The sequence below is a fragment of the Gossypium arboreum genome, chromosome 13 (genome assembly GCF_025698485.1).
Source record: "Gossypium arboreum isolate Shixiya-1 chromosome 13, ASM2569848v2, whole genome shotgun sequence".
NCBI lineage: Eukaryota > Viridiplantae > Streptophyta > Magnoliopsida > Malvales > Malvaceae > Gossypium > Gossypium arboreum.
Genome location: NC_069082.1, coordinates 114,109,998 through 114,121,521, shown reverse-complemented (window position 1 = coordinate 114,121,521; position 11,524 = coordinate 114,109,998). Strand labels below are relative to the sequence as shown.

The 11,524-nt window shown below is 38.3% G+C and overlaps 1 non-coding gene across 1 annotated transcript; it reads right to left on the bottom strand.

Moving 5' to 3' along the window:
* Positions 1-3,789: 3,789 nt before the first annotated feature.
* On the bottom strand, positions 3,790-3,896 carry LOC128287725 (small nucleolar RNA R71). The gene has a single exon (XR_008278425.1). It is a non-coding gene; the product is annotated as a small nucleolar RNA R71 (small nucleolar RNA).
* Between the last annotated feature and the right edge of the window lie 7,628 nt (positions 3,897-11,524).

Sequence of the window (11,524 nt, the reverse complement as noted above, 5' to 3'; positions counted from 1 at the left end):
ACTAAAAACAACTGACTCTAGGTTGATTAATTGAAATATTTTTTTAATTAAAACCCCGATTGTCGCATTAACTCAATCTATGGATTCCCTTATTAGATTTGACTCTAATCCGGCAGATTTATGTCGTCCTATCTCTATGATTGCATGCAACTCCGCTTAATTATGAATGATCTACTCTTAAACAAGAACTTTTGCTCCACTAAATAAGCACATCAAAAACCTGAATTAATATCTTGGAATATTAAAGCAATAGTTAAATTCACAATTAAGAATAAGAACAAGTATTTATCATATAACTCAAATAATATTAAGATCCGTCTTAGGTTTTATCTCCCTTAGGTATTTAGAGAGTTTAGTTAATAATAATAATGGAAAACATCTCAAAGTTTGGAAAACAAAAAAACATAAAAAAAACCCAAATACTTCTAGGAAATTGGATGAAGATCTTCAATCTTGATGTAGATCCAACCTCCGAGGTGATTTCGATGGTTGTCCTTGAGTATTTTCTGCCTTCAACTCTTCGTCCCCTCCCTAATCCTCTTCTAGGGTGTTTATATAGAATTTTGAATGCCCAAAATTAGCCTTTTTCTGAGTAGAACAAGACTTGGGCTTGACAGGGACACGGCCGTATGCCACACCCATGTGAAGGTGCTCAGGCCGTATGTAATTCTGACTTGGATTAATGTCGACATAGCCATGACACACAGGCGTATGATCTACCTGTGTGTCACACACGGTCGTGTGGATCACTCTTGTGGAAGTGCCTAGGCCGTGTGAAACACTGATTTAGGCCCAATTTGTCCATTTTTGCCCCGTTTCTCGCTCTTTTAGTTATCCTAAGCTCTCCTGAGTATAAAACATGAAATTAAAGGATTAGGAGCATCAAATTCAATGAAACCAAGGAAAAATCATTCATAAATATACCAAGCATAGGGGTAAAAATATGTATATATTATGGTTTATTAAATACCCCCACACTTAAGCATTTGCTTGTCCTCAATCAAAATCCTCAACTCACAAATAAAATAAATCCTTCTTAACTTATAATTCTCATTAATAATGTTTGAAATAATCCACAAGTAATCATACGTTAAGAGCTTAACTATAAGAACATTAAAGTTTCAAACAATCCAAATTGAGCATTTCAATCATAAAATCATAGGTATCCCCTTTTATCTAAGTAATCACCCTTAATTCCAAATTGACAAGGTTGACATCCTCACTAATGATTCACACAAATCACTCAAAGTGTTTAAGGTTCAATAATTAAGCACTTAATAGTTAAACATGAAAAGTTATTACCATAGACTTGCATTAAAATCAAATCTCCACCACTATAATGAGATGATACACAAATCAAAAGGTCTTTAACAGGGTTGTAATGGGGCTTGGGTTAAAGGTGTGGATAAAGGTTGCAAAAGAGGGTTAGAATCGAGATTAATTTAATAGATTACCAAACTTATAAAAACAAAGCTAATCACTAAATTACAAACAAGTGCCAGAATTAACATTAATCAAAACTAATGAAGGGAGCTTTTCTCTCAATATGATAACTTATCCAAACTCTTTATAAAAACATGTAATTTGAATGAATATATGAGTTTTTTTTTAAGATCAAGTACAATAATGGAAAATACATAATAAGAAATAATTCAGCAACTGGAATGAACGAATGATAAACCATAAATTATACATATTTTTACCCAATGTTTAATGCATTTTATAGATGATTTCTCATTAGAATTGGTGAATTCGATGCTCCGAAAGCTTTAATTTCATGTTTTGTACTCAAGAGAGCACCAAGAGTAAAAATAAGCCAAAAACGAGCCAAAAAGGGAAAAAAACGGACCAAATCGAAAAGATGACACGGCTAAGCCTTGCCACACGGGCAACTCACACGCCCGTGTCTTTCGAGAGTGTCGACCAAGGCTTTCACGATTCACACGGCCTGGCCATTGACCCACACAACCGTGTGCAATTTAACAGATCGAACACGGCCTGGCAATCATGTCACACGGTCGTGTCACACGGGTGTGTCCCTACTGAGCCCAAGTTAAGTCCAATTCGGAAAAAGCTACTTTGGAGGGTTTGTAGGCATTCTAAAGCCTATAAATAAGCACTGGAGAAGGAGAAAAGGGGAGACGGAGAAGAGGGGTAAGGAATTACCCCAAGGAAGCCGATTGATCCATCTCAGAAGCCGGATTCATCATCAAGACTGAAGATCTCTCCTCAATTTCCCTTCAAGAGTTTTGGGTTTTCTTTATGTTTTATATTCTTTATTCTTCTGAGATGTTTTCTTATTTAGTTATGAACTAAATCCCCTAAATACCTAAGGGAAATGCAACCTAAGACGAATCTTGTTATTATTTTCTGAATCGTATGATAAATATTTAACTTGTTCTTAATTATGTGTTCTTAATTCTTGTTTTGATATCCTAGGATACTGATTCATGACATACTCTTATTCAGAGGAGGAATAGACCCTGTCAAAGAGTAAATTTGCCATAATTAAGCGGAGTTGATTGCGCGCCTAGAAACAGGCTGACAAGATTTTGCCAAATTTGGGTGAAACCTAATAAGGGGATCCATAGATTGAGTTAATGCAATCCTAGAGTGTTAATTAGAGAAAAGTCTCGGTTATTCAATCTAGGGATTATACATTATTAGCTTTGAATAGGGATAATAACATAACTTAGGGATCTCTACGGAACAAGTTGAATGAATAAATCGTCCGATTCGGAGCCAAAATAACAAGTAAAGTCTAGGTAGATTTTTCCTTAGGTATTGTCTCAAGTCAATCGATTTTCCCAAAAGCAATTCCCTAATTCTTTTCTCTGTGCGTTCTTAGTTTAAATAATTAGTTAATTAAAAACAAACCCTTTTATTCTTAGACTAGATAATAAAAAGATAGTTATTACTAGTACTTTTGGCTCCCTTGGGTACGATATCCCAGTCTTGCCATTACTATACTATTGTTCGATAGGTGTGCTTGTCTTTTTGTCGTGATAATAGTTAGTCTAAGTTTGATCTTCATTATAAATATTTATTAGTTGTTACGAATCACACAATCAAGTTTTGGCACCGTTGCCAGGGAACTAAAATATTAGGAACACTAAATTTTTATTACTTTAGCCATTTATTTTTCTTGCAATTTTATTTTATTTTATTATTTATTAATTTACTTTTTCTCTCTCTTGGTAGGTTTTTTTTTATAGTTTATGATTAGAAGAAACCCGTTGGGACCATTATTTTTGATGAAGAAATTGATCGTACAATTCGCAAAAATCAAAGAGAAATAAGGCGTAGCTTACGATACACGAAAAACGAGCGAGAAGACGATACTCAAACCTCAACCGACGAGATGGCTGAAAACCAAGGCAATCAGCTACCTCCTGCAATTGCTGCTAATCAAAATCCTGCTCCACGTACTATGTATGATATGTTAAACCTTCTTTAACAGGAACTGAATCCAGCATAGTTAGACCTGCTATAACTGCAAATACTTTTGAATTAAAACATAACACTATTAAGATGATACAGCAGTTTGTTCTGTTTGATGGTTTGCAGGATGAAGATCCTAACGCTCACTTAGCAAATTTCTTGGAATTTTACGATACATTCAAAATCAATGGCGTTTCTAATGATGCCATTCGCCTTCTGTTATTTCCCTTTTTACTGAGAAACAAAGTTAAACAGTGGTTGAACTCGTTTCCACGAGGGTCTATCACTACTTGGGAACAAATGACCGAGAAATTTTTACTAAAATATTTTTCACCGGCCAAAACGGCTAAATTACGTAATGGTATCTCTTCTTTTGTACAGATGGATTTAGAAACACTTTACGATGCATGCTAGAGATACAAGGGCTTACTAAAAAGTTGCCCTCACCATGGGTTACCACTTTGGCTTCAGGTACAAACATTCCACAATGGCCTGAATCCCTCGACTCGGCAAATAGTTGATGCAACTGTTGGCGGAACCAACAACAATAAAACACCGTAAGATGCCTATGAATTTATAGAGGAGATGTCACTAAATAACTATCAGTGGCAAGTTATGAGGACAAACCCAACGAAAACAGCCGGCGTTTATAACATCGATTCAGTCACCATGCTCTCTAATCAGGTAGAACTTCTCAATAAAAAGATTGATAGTTTACTTGGTTCTACATAGGTATATCCAATAATGAGGTGTGACTCAAGTGGTGAAGGTGTACATACAGAATACCAACCCTTCAATCCTACAACTGAAGAAGAACAAGTCAACTATATGGGTAACAATAACTTTGATCTCAAAATAACCCATACAATAATGCTTATAATGCAGGTTGGAGGAACCACCCAAATTTCTCCTGGGGCGGTCAAGGGAATCAAAAGCCACAAAATCCTCAAGGTTTTCAATAGCCACCTTATCAACAAGAGAAGAAACCAAACCTTGAAGAGATGCTTTCTAAATTCATCTCGGTGTCAGAAACCCGTTTCCAAAATACTGAGACAGTACTTAAGAATCAACAAGCATCGATCGAAAGACTAGAAACTCAGATAGGCCAGCTGTCCAAACTAATCTCAGAACGACCGCAAGGTAGCTTACCAAGTAATACTGAACCTAATCTGAGGGAACACCTCAATGTAATTAGTATTCAAAATAAGGATGGACTCATTGCACCTGAGCCAGAAATACAGCAAAACAACGCGATGAACAAAGGACGAGAAGAGGTAAAAAATAATGATCCCAAACAGATAAGTACGAATCATGAACCTCGTGTGCCATATCCTAAAGCGATGACAAAAAACAGAACAGAAGAACAATTCGGTAAGTTTGTCAAACTCTTAAAGAAATTACATATTAACTTACCCTTTATTGAAGTTCTTTCGCAGATGGCCAACTCAGCAAAATTCTTAATGGAATTTCTGAGCAATAAAAGGAAATTAGACGCTACATCGCATGTGGAACTCAATGCAGTCTGCTCAGCTATTCTAAAGAATAACCTACCTAACAAATTGAAAGATCTAGGGAGTTTTACAATTTCTTGCTTAATTGGTAGTTTATCTGTGAATAATGCTTTAGCTGATCTAGGGGAAAGTATAAATGTTATGCCCTATAAAATGTTTAAACAACTCGATCTCGGTAAACCCAAACAGACTAAGATAAGCATACAATTGGCTGAAAAATCAGTTAGATTTCCTAAGGGTATTATTGAAGATGTTCTCGTTAAAATTGATAAATTTATTTACCCAGTAGACTTTATCGTCTTAGATATAGATGTGGATAACGTGGTACCTTTAATTTTAGGACGACCCTTTTTAGCAACTACCAGAACCATTATTAATGTAGGCATAGAAGAGCTAACACTTCGTGCAGGTGACGACGCAGTAACACTTCAAGCACGCGACTTAGTCAAAACCTCTAAAACTCAAGATAATGCTATAAAACCTGTCGATGATAAAACTAATACTCAATCATCCTTGCAGGACCCCCTCGAACCAAGCAATGGAGACAGTGCACTATTATCATGTAGAGAACAAAAAAGTCCATGAAGAACGAAGACTACAGATAAAGGAGCTAGACGAATGGCAAGAACACAAACCGAGAACACATGATAAACCGAAACTACACCAAAACAAGCCCGATGCCTCTCCTAATCAACTTCAGGTTGGCAATAAAGTCTTACTGGATGTCGCAGATCCCCACATTGTCACTACCACACCAAATGAGGAAATCTCTCTTATGGTACTTAGTATTTTTCCATTCGGTACAGTGGAGGTGAGTCATCCCAAGTTCGGTACTTTAAAGGTAAACAACACCCGTTTAAAACCTTATTTTAAAATTGACAACAAGAATAAGGAGTATGAACTCCTCAAACCACCATGATCATTCAACGGAGAGGTAAGTCGAGCTTAGACTATAAATAAGTGATTCTCGGGAGGCAACCCGAGTACTAACCATTTTAAATTATTTTAAATTCAAGTTTTAAACATTTAGGTCACTAACAGAGTATTTGAAGCACAGGTTCCCAGTACCACACGGCCGGTACCACGGTCGTGTTTAAGGCCGTGTGCCCAACACGGCGGGAAACACGGCCGTGTGATACGGCCGTGCGAAAACAGGGTAAATGATTTTCCTAAAACATGGGATGCGATAAATCCCCACGGCCGTACGACATGGTCGTGGGTGAACTTGATACATATACAGGCGTGGGAATGGAAACCCACGGGCGTGCTAGGGACAAGTGTGACAGCCCTAAATTGACCCTAGTCGGAAAGTGGTTTCGGGACCACTAAACCGAGTTATAAAAATAATTAACCGTCATAGTTGATGCTCATTATATGTACATATGCTTGTGTAAAAATTGAATGTTTGGATTTTGTTAATTGTAAGTGAATTTTATCAAATAGGACTTATGTGAGAAAATTTAGAAATGTGCTAGGCAAATGTAAGGTGGCCTATTAATACATGTGGGAAAATGGTTGTCCTTGCATGTCAAATAACCCACTTCCTAAGGTGAGTGGCCGGCCATGACAAGGTTATGGGCAAGGGAACATGTTTCCAACATGTTTTGCTAATGGTTGATGTTAGAATTGTTATTATATTGGTGTTAGTAGGAAGAGAAACAAAAAAAAAATGTGTGTGTGTGGTTACCCCACCCCATTGCCGTGTAGGTAAGAAAGAAAACAAAAAAAATTGTTCATCCTTTCCTTTCTTTCTTTGGCCGAAAATTCTAAAGAGGAAGAGGAAGTTTTTGTTCCATGCTTGGTTTAGAAGAGAACTAGAAGGAGATTTGGCTATACTTGCATCAAGATTAAGGTATGTTTGAGGTTGTGCCATGAGATTCATGCATGTTTTAGTTGCTAACTTGATGTTCATGTTAGCCCATGGTTCAAATCCTTGTTATGCCATGGAAATGGTATTTGGCCAAGGTTGATATTGTGTTGAAGCCATTGCATGCTAAATGTGAAGCTTGCTAATGATGCATGTAATGATGGATTGACTACTCTTGAAATTTCTTTTTAGTATTCTTGAGTAGGGCATTGAGTCCTTTGTTTAACCATGACCAAAAATTAAAAGGAGTATGGTGTGTGATGTATTCGGCCATGGTATGCTCATGAGCATGGTTTATGCTTCTTGCATGATGGTTAAAATTTGTGTTTTGGATGGTTGTGAACACCTTGAAATTCGGCCTTGCATCTATATGTGTATATATGTTTGCACATGATGTATTGGTATGACATATATACTATCTCAAAGTATGTATTTTCTTGTGATGGTGTTTCAGTTATGAAGTAAATGATAAATATGTTTGTTTAAAGAAGAAATTGTTGAAGAATGTTTGTGAAATTGCAAGTATATTCGGCTTAGTACATATATGATGTGAAAATCTTGGAATTTATTGTTGATTTGTGCAAGTATGACTAAGTATAATCGGCCACATGAGTGCTTGATGCTATATTATAATTATTGAGCTCAAGTATGTGGATGTAAGTGTGTCTGACCTTATAAGGGCTAAGTACCTTGGATTCCTTTTGTATTCAAAACGATTAAATCAATTTATTTGTTAACATAAAGCTCAAGAGCAAAGGGGAACTAGCTCCAATAAAGGAAAAGAAAAGGTGATAGAATAGCCGTTGAAAGCGCTTGACAACCTCCAAGGTAAGTCATTAAGCATGTATTTGGTATTAATTTAAATGGTCATAATATCCATGCAAATTGTGTTTAATGAGATGGTGTGTATATAAAATGTATGTGTATGGAATGATGACATTGCTGAATGTATAAAAGTAGTAACTTGCATAGAGCGTTTGGTCTCGGCACTAAGTGTGCGGGCAATAAATGGGCACGGTGACAAGATTGGCACTAAGTGTGCGGGCTTGGAAGGTATGGCACTAAGTGTGCGAACTTAAATTATATGGCACTAAGTGTGCGAACGTAAATTATATGGCACTAAGTGTACAAACTTAAATTATATGGCACTATGTGTGCGAGCTTAAATCGCATGGCACTAAGTGTGCGAGATCGTTTATTAAGCACTACGTAAAGCGAATTTAATATGTATGTTCTATCGATTGAATATTTATATGGAGGTGTGATTTTATCGAGTTGAGTATGGACAGCGGAAAGAGTAAGCACCTTGAGTTCATGGCTAATAGATGCTATGTTCATGCTCGGGGTTGAGTTGGTAAGTTTAAATCTATGTGATGATTTCAATTGCATTCCGTAAATAAGGTAACGTGGAATAGATGAAAGTCATTTAATTGCATGATTATTGCGAAATGAGATGATGTATGGAAATGCCTCAATTACTCTATTGAATAAGTATATAAAATGTCATTGGGTGAGTTGGTATGAGATTGAACCGAAAGGTCCAAGGAACTATGGTATAGTTCGATATGGATGGGGTACCTAGCCTCGTGCATTGTTTCATGTTGTGATAATTTTATTAATGGATGGTTGTAGAATGCTTACGACTTACTGAGTTATAAACTCACTCGGTGTTTTCTTGTCACCCATTTTAGGTCTCTTGGACTCGTCTCCTTTTGGGTGCTCGGAACCGTCAAAGAAGTCATCACACCGTGAGCAAACTTTTGGTATTGTCTTCTTAGTTGAACTAGGAGAACATTTGGCATGTATAGGCTATTTTGTTTTGTTGAATTTTGGGTTGTAAACTTTAAGCCATGCGAAAATGGCCTATGTGGTCGGTTGAGTGTGATTCTAAAACCTTAATTTTGATAAGGTGGCCATAGTTTGTATTATGTATGATGAAATAGTTGGCCATGGAAGAATTATGAAATAGTCATTGTTTGCTTTAGTAACAGATGCTGCCAGCAGCAGTGAGGTGAGAGGGAAAAATCACTAAAAATAGTAGAAGTAGAATTAAATAGTGAATAAATTATGAAATTGAACCTTGATGAATATATTTTCATATGGACGAAACGAAACGACCATATGAGCTGTATTTTAAGAGATATTCAGGTTTTCGCGAAACAGGGCCAGAACAGTTTCTGGATCCCCTGCTCCGATTTTGAAAATTCACTATAAATTAACCAGAGAGAATTAGAAGTCATGCTCTATATGTACAGATTCCCTTGTGAGTCTAGTTTCTCTAGAAACAAACGGAATAAGTTTTGGAGCCCTGTACAGGAAGATATCCAAGTCGTAGTGCACAAAGGTCAGTGTAGTCAAACCCTGAAACAGGGGAGACTTTAACTAATAAACTGTACTAATTGGCTCAATAAAAAATTCTAGAAAAAAATTTGTAGATGGGATTATGAGTCTAGTTTCAGGGAAAATTGACGGAACTGATTTTCGAGTTCTGGAACTCGAGATATGATTTTTAAGGTGACAGTGACGCAGTTAGCTAGCCTGCCTGGGACAGAAATTAAATATTTCCAAGAGAGAAATAAGGGAAGTAAGCCCGGTAACACCACGTGGTCAAATCTGGTGACGGTCACGGGTTTGGGGTGTTACATTTTATTGGTATCAGAACTATGATTTAGTCAGTTCTAGGACTACCATAGCGCGTGTGAGTCTAGCTATACATGCCAAATTGTTAGTGCTTAATAATGTGATGACTTCTGACGGTTGAAATTTTTGTTTTGATTAGCAATGGAACCCGGGGTAGAGAGACCCTTGGCGGATGACGTTGAAAGTGTAGCGGCTGCTTCCGCGCAAGGGACACCGCCTGTTGAGCCTCAGTCATCCGCGAATAATCAAAATGAAGGGGCGAAACAAGCCTTCTTCACCATGATGAATGAGTGGGTCGCGAATATGCCCGAACCAACCCGGCTGTCCAACCATTCCCGAATTTAAATACTCCACCCCAAGAGCCCGCAATGCCTCCGATTCATCGATCCCGTGAGGCTGAGTAAACCACCGTGGACTTGATTAGGAAGCACGGGCCGAGGAGTTCAAGGCCATAGTTTCGATGATGCCGAAAGGGTCAATTTCGCTTGATAACACCATTCGGGTGTTTGATGAACTATCATGCACACCCGATGAATGTCTTAAGTGTGCTATATCCTTGTTGCGAGACTCAGCTTACTATTGGTGGAGGACTTTAATTTCCATAGTCCCAAACGAACGAGTTACTTGGGATTTCTTTCAATCAGAATTTCGAAAGAAACACATTAGTCAACGGTTCATCGATCAGAAGCGTAAGGAATTCTTGGAACTCAAGCAAGACCGTATGACGGTATCTGAATACGAACATGAGTTCGTAAGACTTAGTCGGTATGCCCGGGAGTGTGTGGCTAATGAGGTTGCTATGTGCAAAAGATTTGAAGAAGGATTGAATGAAGAGTTAAAGCTACTAGTGGGTATTTTGGAGATAAAGGAGTTCGTAACACTAGTCGAACGAGCCTGCAAGGCGGAAGAACTTGGAAAGGAGAAGAAGAAGGCTGAATTTGAAGCAAGAGATTATCGTAAAAGATCGGCGAGTAAAGCTCCGTTCTCGGCGGTAAAGAAGTTCGAGAGGACACTAATAAGTCGAGGCGATCATGGAATTTCCATCGAGCCCGACCATTGACGGACTCGAGCTACTTGGTAGCTAGTGTGGGCAATAATCGTCAAGAGAGACTGAATGCCCCCAATGTGGAAGACGACACCTAGGTGAATGTTGGGGTAAGTCTGTTAATAGGGCCTGTTATGGATGCGGTTCGAAGGACCACTTCATTAGAGATTGCACGGAGCTAGATGAGAAGAATAAGATGCAAGGTGCAAGACCTAGTGGAACGACGGCTAGAGGTAGGCCCCCGAGAATTTCTGGAGGTAGGGGTGGTAATCAGAGAGGAGCCTCTGATACATCTGTTCGATCCGAGACCCGTGCTCCTGCTAGAGCATATGCCATCCGCGCACGAGAGGAGGCATCCTCCCCTGACGTTATCACTGGTACTTTTACTCTCTTTGATACTAGTGTGATTGCATTGATTGACCTCGGCTCTACTCATTTATATGTATGTGAAACCTTAGCATCCAGTAAGACTCTACCTGTTGAGTCTCTCGAGTTCGTAATTCAGTGTCAAACCCTTTGGGTCAATGCGTATTGTTGATAAAGTGTGCAAGAGATGCCCCTAATAATTCGAGAATCTGCTTTTCCTACCGATCCGATGCTTCTACCATTTGATGAATTTGATGTTATTCTTGGTATGGATTGGTGATCAGTACATGATGCAAAGGTGGATCGCAAAAGGAAAACCATTGATTTGAGGAGTGCAAATAACGAGGTAGTCCGAGTCGAGTCTCATCGATTTAAAAGGAGTGCCGTGATAGTATCTTCTATGACCGCTCGGACGTATGTGAAAAAGGGGTGTGAAACATACCTTGCGTATGTGTTTGAAAGTAAAGAAACGGAAAGGAAACTCGAATCGGTACCAGTGGTTTGTGAGTATTCAGATGTTTTTCCTGAGGAGTTACCGGGATTGCCACCGGTTCGAGAAGTGGAATTCGGCATCGAAGTTGTACCGGGTACTACGCCGATCTCAATAGCCCCGTATCGTATGGCATTAACGGAATTAAAGGAATTGAAGGTTCA